Source organism: Anomaloglossus baeobatrachus, unplaced genomic scaffold, assembly GCF_048569485.1.
Source record: "Anomaloglossus baeobatrachus isolate aAnoBae1 unplaced genomic scaffold, aAnoBae1.hap1 Scaffold_158, whole genome shotgun sequence".
Lineage (NCBI taxonomy): Eukaryota > Metazoa > Chordata > Amphibia > Anura > Aromobatidae > Anomaloglossus > Anomaloglossus baeobatrachus.
In genome coordinates, this window is record NW_027441928.1 from 414,410 (window position 1) to 422,276 (window position 7,867).

A 7,867-nucleotide genomic window follows, 5' to 3' on the forward strand; every position below is an offset into this window, starting at 1 on the left:
ACTCTTCCTCCAGGAGAGGGAGCCAACAGATCACTAAAGACATCATCATTGCTCAAAGAAAACACCGAAAAACAATGGAAGCTTTAATTGGAGTGGAATCTGATAGACAGCACCTGATGCCAAGTCTGCATCTTCTAACACCTGCAGTCACTGCAGCAGCTGAATCCAATGTGTCCAAAAGGGATCTATTCTATTCAATTGCAAATGATCTAGATAAGACTGAGAATAAGATACTGCACGGGACATAGCAGAGTTGGTCAAGTTGAGTGGAGATGAGTTTGCTATTTGGCACAGCTTTTGCATCAATAAAGCAAGTAAAAGGTGTGAAAGATAAAAAAAAAGGGTGAAAGTGTGAAAAGTGAATTGGCCAAATTGAGGTGCATATAAAGTTTTTGCTTTCTTTCAATTCACTAATGAGGCTCATTTGAATCAGGTGAATTGAGTTCTGCTTTTGGAAACTCGGTTAAGAAGGGGTGCACCGGTCCTGGAGGTACTGCAATACCAGGTCAATGCGTGGAGTGGACAGAGCAAGATTTTTTCCATCTCCTTGTTCTAAAAATCCATTTAATATATGGTCCCTAGAGAGGGGACGTATCAGATATTAAACTGATAAGAACAGATTTAATTTTTTTTTTTTCTGTTTATCAGTAGGACTTCAAAATAACAAAGGTGATCGCCTCCCGTTGCCTGGGAACCGTCCAGGCACAAGAGGGCTATGTGTCACCAGAAGGCGCACACACTCCCTCAAGGCCGGCAGACGTGCAATCCCAGGCACCTTCCAGTACCGACCAAGGTAGCGTCCTCCGAAACTACACTTGATCTTAGCCAAAAGGCTGAGAAGCTATAACCCGAATTGGTTACGGCCTTGAGTGGCACCCTGGCCTATACCGGACACATCTTAGGGAGAGGGAGACAAACCCACGCCTACAGAAGACATTTTGTCACCCAAGCCAAACCCTTGAAAAGGCTGTTTTGCAGAGCAAAAACAAGGAGAATGGTACTTTTTGCAGCCGCCGCCCACTGCAATGAATCTGAATAACTCCTCCTTTTGGGCACAAGCACCTCCCCTCCCCCTTGCAGTCTTTCCAATTCATGATACAAAAAGACGGACGGACAGGACAGGACAGGACCATCTGCCTGACTTTCCGTCACTGCCACCCTTTGCCATCCTTGCCCGTAGAAAGCCCTTTCATCATCCCCAAACCCTAATCTTTTCCCTTCCCTTCCCAGCTGCGTCTCACTCCCTTTCATTAGGAAGTGAGCGCAGCCTTTTCTCCGTTCTGCACATGCGCGACGTTAAACACAAATGCGCAGGCGTGCGTTCCATTAGCCTCACTGCATTCCACTCCCATACAGGAAGTGGGCACAGCTATTACTACGGTCGCACATAAAAGAACCCACGGCCACCACTGCACATAGCTGACTCCACCACAGGACACCCACTTCTACACCAACGCAGGTAAGACAGGATCGGCACCTCTATGCTCCCGTTACAATCAGGCTCAGTCACCATGTGATAACGCTCTCAACTCTTTAGTTGCAGGCTCCCCTTGCTTCACCTCCACTGGCTGTGCTGCCATTTCCTCTCCCACCTGGAAGTTATACTTTATTCCACTATTTTCCTGTTTCTCTCTTCCCCCTTTTCCCATAACCTACTTTTATCTGCATTTGTGGGGTATCTATATGCTATTTACATCATAGTTTTATTCATTAATATGGAAGGGAAGAGTGCCCATGAGAGTGTTGAACTGCGGAGAGCAAAAGATTAAGCTGCTCCGATTTGCCACCATTGATAAGCTGTTCTCAGTAGATACACATGCTATCCAAACAGCAGCATCCACCATTGCTTCAGCCCACCCATTCAGTGACAGCTCACCAAGTCAGCCAGAGGAGTGGTGTAAGGAATTACACGTAGGCACTGACTCCACACCTTCACATCACAAGAAGGGGGTCTACAGGCTAGTGCAAGAATACGAGCAAGTCTTCAGCAAACATCCGCTAGACTTTTGAAAAATAAAAGGGGTCAAACACTACATCCCCACAAGTGCACACCCACCCATCAAAGAGAGATATAAGCCAAATCTACCTGCACATTACCAGTGTACCAAGGACATGTTGAGCAACATGAAGGAGGCTGGGGTTATCCGTGACAGTTGTAGCCTCTGGGCAGCTCCGTTGGTCCTGTTAAAGAAGAAGGACAGCACCACTCCCCTGTATTGAGGAATAGCTAGCTGCATTGACAACTGCAAATTATTTTTCTACCCTTGATCTCACTAGTCACTATTGGCAAGTGTCCGTTGCTGAGGCAGACCGGAAGAAGACCGCCTTTGCCACCCCGATGGGTCTCTGCGAGTTCAAAAGCATGCCCTTCGAGCTGTGCAATTTGCCAGGAACCTTCCAGAGGCTGATGGAATGCTGCTTGGGACACCGAAACTTTGAAACGGTACTGCTATACCTTTATGATGTTATTGTTTATTCTAACGCAAACAAGATTTTAGGGTGTATAAAAAGGGAGATTAGATCCGATGATCCCAACGTATTGTTACCCCTCTATAAATCACTTGTAAGGCCACATCTGGAATATGGGGTAAAGTCCTGAGCAGGTTGATAACCATTGGTTTGAGCATGGTAGGGTGTAGTACGCATCTTCCTGCATCGGTAAAAGCTGCAGAAGTCCTTGAAGATTTCCGCTTCAAAGGCAGTGCCTTGATCTGTGAGGACTCTCTCTGAGTAGCCATGAGGTCTGCATAAGTGTGCTTGGAAGACCTTCGCTGCAGTATGGGCCATTAGATCTTTGACTTGTACCACAACCATAAATCTCGAGTAGTTGTCTACCATCGTAAGTGCATACGTGAGCTCACCTCGATATTCTGCAACAAAACTCCCTTTTTCGATTTCAGTTTCAGCAAACACTCCTCTTCCTGTAGAAAATATTTATCATTACCTAAGACAGTCATTCTAATGCATGACAATATTAAGGCAATTTAGTTAAAACTTGTTTTAACTCACCTTTAAGGGGATTGATGTATTTCATGGTCAATCCAGGTTTGTCAGTGATGGCACTGACATAATGTATGGCGTCTTTTTCGGGCGTTATCCTTTGCCTTTTCATTGTGAAAATCCAGTTGCCTATATCAAAGCAAATTCTACTACTTGTAAAGTATGCAGAAAATGAAATGTAGAACATATAACATCAACTGCTTAGGAACGCATCATAGGTTAGTACTTAAAAGGATATTGTCATGTTCTAGTCATAATGCAAGCTGGACATTTTTCATGTTACCCTGTAATCGCCGGCCTGTTCTAATGCTCACAAGCCAAGATATAGGCTCAGCTGCTAAGGCTTCCCTCTGCCTTCTGAATGAAAATTGAATATGTCTGGCTCACTGTGTATATAGCAGGTGCTCAGAAAAAATAAGAGTTAATTCAATAGAAATAGCTCTGGCACACTATAGTGATCAATAACGTAAGAAAAGAACTCTTAGAATGCTGAAAATTCTTTATTTGTGCAAAAGGATAATTCATCCAACGTTTCGAGCTTGTTTTTAGGTCTTTATCAAGGATAAAGTTATCTAAGATCATAAAGGGTTACAAAACCATATAAACACGTAATTAGTACATAGTACAACATAACAGTACAATATATTGCTACTTGAGAGTACAATGGGTCAAATGACCATGATGCACATACAAAAAAATTTTCCAAAGCCATAGTGAAAACATTTGTACTGAGGAAAGAAAATTTCCACATGACCTATCTGGAGAAACATTCTGGATCAAACAACCAAAAATAGTCAAGCAGGTAAATACACACCTATATGGATAACAGGATGATATGTGTTCAATTGTATAGCGTCATTGCCATTAAGGTACAAATGGAAAACTTGCAATCCTATATAGTGAAGGAAATGAACACATATCATATCAAAGAACACAGGAACATGGGTGTGAGAAAAACCTCAATGTTTATACTTTGTTCTTTATAATGGTGTGAACATGTATATGTCTCAGTACCTTATGAACTTGAGAATTCTAGTGAGTAGATGATGAAAGCCTATTCCAGAACTGGAATCGGTAAATAATTGTAGGTGGAATCTAAATGAAAAGATGGTACAAGTGTTATCATGACACGTGGGCTATAACACAATGGACCGTGTGACAAAGAAGAAAGGAGAGAAAGAAGAGGAAGAAAATGGAACTACCTGTAACATTACGTGATAGTCACTGGTAAGTATCACTTGACAATTCAGGTGAAAAAGGATTCCTTTATTAAAGGGTTCTCAGTCGCCTCAGGATCATGAAATACTAGGGTAAATGATATGAGAATGGGTAAGAAGCACCACTAAAGGAAATATGAGATGCAGGACATATATCTATAAACCCCTGAACTACATGATAGAAATAAAAAGAAGAAAAAAGAAAAAAAAGAAGAAAGAAGAAGAACACATAGAATGCGGAAAGAGAATGGGTACAACTACCTGAGTTACTGCAGGGAGGCCCCTGGTAGGTATTGTGAGGGTTAGTGGAATTCCTTCACTGAAGGGTTCTCAGTTGCCTCAGGTTCGTGAAAAATGCTATAGACAAATAATGCCCGGAGAAAAGGGGTTCATATACAGCGAATAATGGTAATACAAGGTACATGTGTCCCATGTAATAGTATAAATATATATATATTGTACTAAGCTCTACACCAGAAATAGAAAGTAGTCCCTCTGCCTTCTGTCTAGGTGCCCTGAGTTATGTCCTGTAAACTGTCACAGTGACCTAGACACACATGTGTAGTAGGGGAATATCCCTGCTGAGATGCCAGTGCTAGAGCACTCGTTTGCTGTGGAGTTGAACGCTATGTGAGCAGTTCTTACCTTCAATGAGCAGAAGTCTCTTTTTTCAGATTTCAATATCTCTGTGGGTATCTGGCAGAAATATGGAATACTCTTTACTGCTAAGACCCTGTACACCACTCCCACTAAAGGGGGCTTTACACGCTGCGACATCGCTAATGCGGAGTCGTTGCGGTCACGGAATTTGTGACGCACATCCGGCCGCATTAGCGATGTTGCTGCGTGTGATACCGATGAGCGATTTTGCATCGTTGCAAAAACGTGCAAAATCGCTCATCGGTGACATGGGTCTCCATTCTCGATTATCGTTACTGCAGCAGTAACGATGTAGTTCGTCGCTCCTGCGGTAGCACACATCGCTCCGTGTGACACCGCAGAAACGAGGAACCTCTCCTTACCTGCCTCCCAGCCGCTATGAGGAAGGAAGGAGGTGGGCGGGATGTTCCGGCCACTCATCTCCGCCCCTCCGCTGCTATTGGGCGGTCGCTCAGTGACGTCGCTGTGACGCCGCACGGACCGCCCCCTTAGAAAGGAGGCGGTTCGCCGGACACAGCGACGTCGCCGGGCAGGTAAGTATGTGTGACGGGTCTGGTCGGTGTTGTGCGGCATGGGCAGCGATTTGCCCGTGTCGCGCAACAGATGGGGGCGGGTACCCACACTAGCGATATCGGGACCGATATCGCAGTGTGTAAAGTAGCCTTTAGTCACATGACCAAGACTGTATCTGTGTCCCTACAACACACTTGAGACAAATGTGTGTGTGAGCCTGCATTGTGGGGTATATATAATATATTATAGAGCTGGGAAGGATCATTCTAAGCAGTGAGCTGTTCCAGTATTTGTAGGAAAATACCCAGTAGAAGCATCAAACACAGCACCAATACCTCCCATCAGTATTCCACCACAGTGCCATGTAACCCATGCCCTACACTCCCATCTACACCAATACTATACAGGCACAAACTAGTATATCTGACTAAAAGCCCCCAAAATATGAAGAACGGCCTATAGTTGAGTGTGGATATAAAATCTATGTGAGCAGAGCTAGAATAGAAATCACTGATCGCATTGAAGTCATTCTGACCATAAATCACCATGATATCAAGGTGAGGAGTTGTGTGTTACTGCTGGGAGGAAAGGGTTAACAGTGGAATATTAAGGTGCATTTCTGTGTGCAGTGTTACTAGTCAATGTAACAATTCAGTATGAGCTGCTCTTGGTGCCGGGGGAGGGAGATGCTCTCCTGAGCAAGATAGATGGGGAATGAACATGATATCTATATAGTGTAAGGCAGGGGGTCTCAAACCAGGTGATCATGTCTGATCAACTGGTTACATTATGTCTGATTACCTTGTCTAACAGTTTTTTCTCCCCTTTCTTTACCTTCCAGGTTCCCATAGTCACGTGAAATATCCCTGTTGCACTTGATTACGGCTCACTATTCACTATAGGATGTCTTATATCTAACATCACACTCTCACCCATCAGCACTCTATAGGTTTGTATAAGGTATGCGCTTACACATCCGGTCCTCCATAGGTATTTCCACTTATGTAACACTATCCCTATGATCACTCATAACTCATACCCTTGTAGTCAATTACAGCCTCCTCTCTCCCCCCTCCCCTTCTCCCTTTCCATCTATAATTTTGCCAGTACAATATTAGTTTACATTAGGCACACACTCACATATTCCTTTCCTTAGTGATTTATTGTAATTCACATTCACATACAATTCTCTATGCCTGCCCCATTACTACATTCATACCTACTTGACCCTATCCTGATACCCCTTGTCTCACCTTGTTGGTCCCTACACCTGTTATCATGTCCTTTCCTGTGTCTGTCTTGTCACACAACACATTTTAGCATATAACTTGTGCTCCTTATTACCTGTCCTGCCTATTAGAATTATGTCCATTATGTCCATGCATGGCCCAATGAATCAAGTCTGTACTTCATATTCATGGTTTAAGCCTTTGGGTTCCAATGTGCCCAGAGTATATATCCAGAAAGATTCCCTTTCTTTGAGCTTCCTAATTCTATTGCCTCCTCTGCGTATGGCTTGGACATGTTCGATGACTTGGAATCTTAATTGGATCACTGTGTGATTATGCGTCACAAAATGGTGTGGGACTGGTAATAGAATCTGCTTACAATGTATTGTTGACTTGTGTTTAGCTCAAAGAAAGAGAATCTTTCTGGATATGTACTCTGGGCACATTAGAACCCAAGGGCTTAAACCGTGAATATGAAGTAAAGACTTGATTCATTGGGCCGTGCACCATGTCACCAAGTGTCCAATTGCATTGTCCAATGGCTCACAATGGTTATGCGTTTTCATTGGATGGATAATCGAAGCCATGTTTTTTTCCTTTCTGTTGGGTTTGTTGTGTGAGTAGCCTATAGGATTAAGTTGGTTACCGCAGGCAGTGGATTTAACTTCCTGTCTTTGGTCCAGTGGTAGATGGATTGTCTGGTCTATGAGCTGTTATTGGTTTGAATGCAGGTGAATGCCCATGGGCTGCTTATGACTGTGTAAAATAGTATTGATTCATGATGGATTTCAGACTACATGTAGATATCTTCAGTCTTTCTATCCACATCATTTAAATGAACATTATCCATGCAGCTTGAAATTCATCCAATAAGAGAAGCAACCTTGTACAACCAATCTGATAAGGGCACAGTATATCCTAAGGGAAGGTTATGGCTATAAAAGGGGACTTCTTGGAGTCACCAGGTTGTTGATGGATGTTGCATGATCTAGTCTAAGCTCTTAAGAGCTGGCTAGGGGATCAGAACCAGGATGCCTTGTGGACTCGGTCTAGGGACTTTGGCTTCAACTAGAGGATCACTTGGCTACATGGCTTCAATCTAGGGGCTTCAATTCCGATTGGAGATCATAACCGCAATCTAGGGATTTCGACTCCGGCTGCCAGGATTATACCATATCATCATACCAGAGACTACTTAAGGAAGAAACCCAGGTTGGACAATTTTGTCACCTGGCTACAGACTTTGCA

General features: G+C 43.5%; 1 pseudogene; it reads right to left on the reverse strand.

Moving 5' to 3' along the window:
- Positions 1 to 468: 468 nt before the first annotated feature.
- On the reverse strand, positions 469 to 674 carry LOC142260669 (U2 spliceosomal RNA; annotated as a pseudogene).
- Between the last annotated feature and the right edge of the window lie 7,193 nt (positions 675 to 7,867).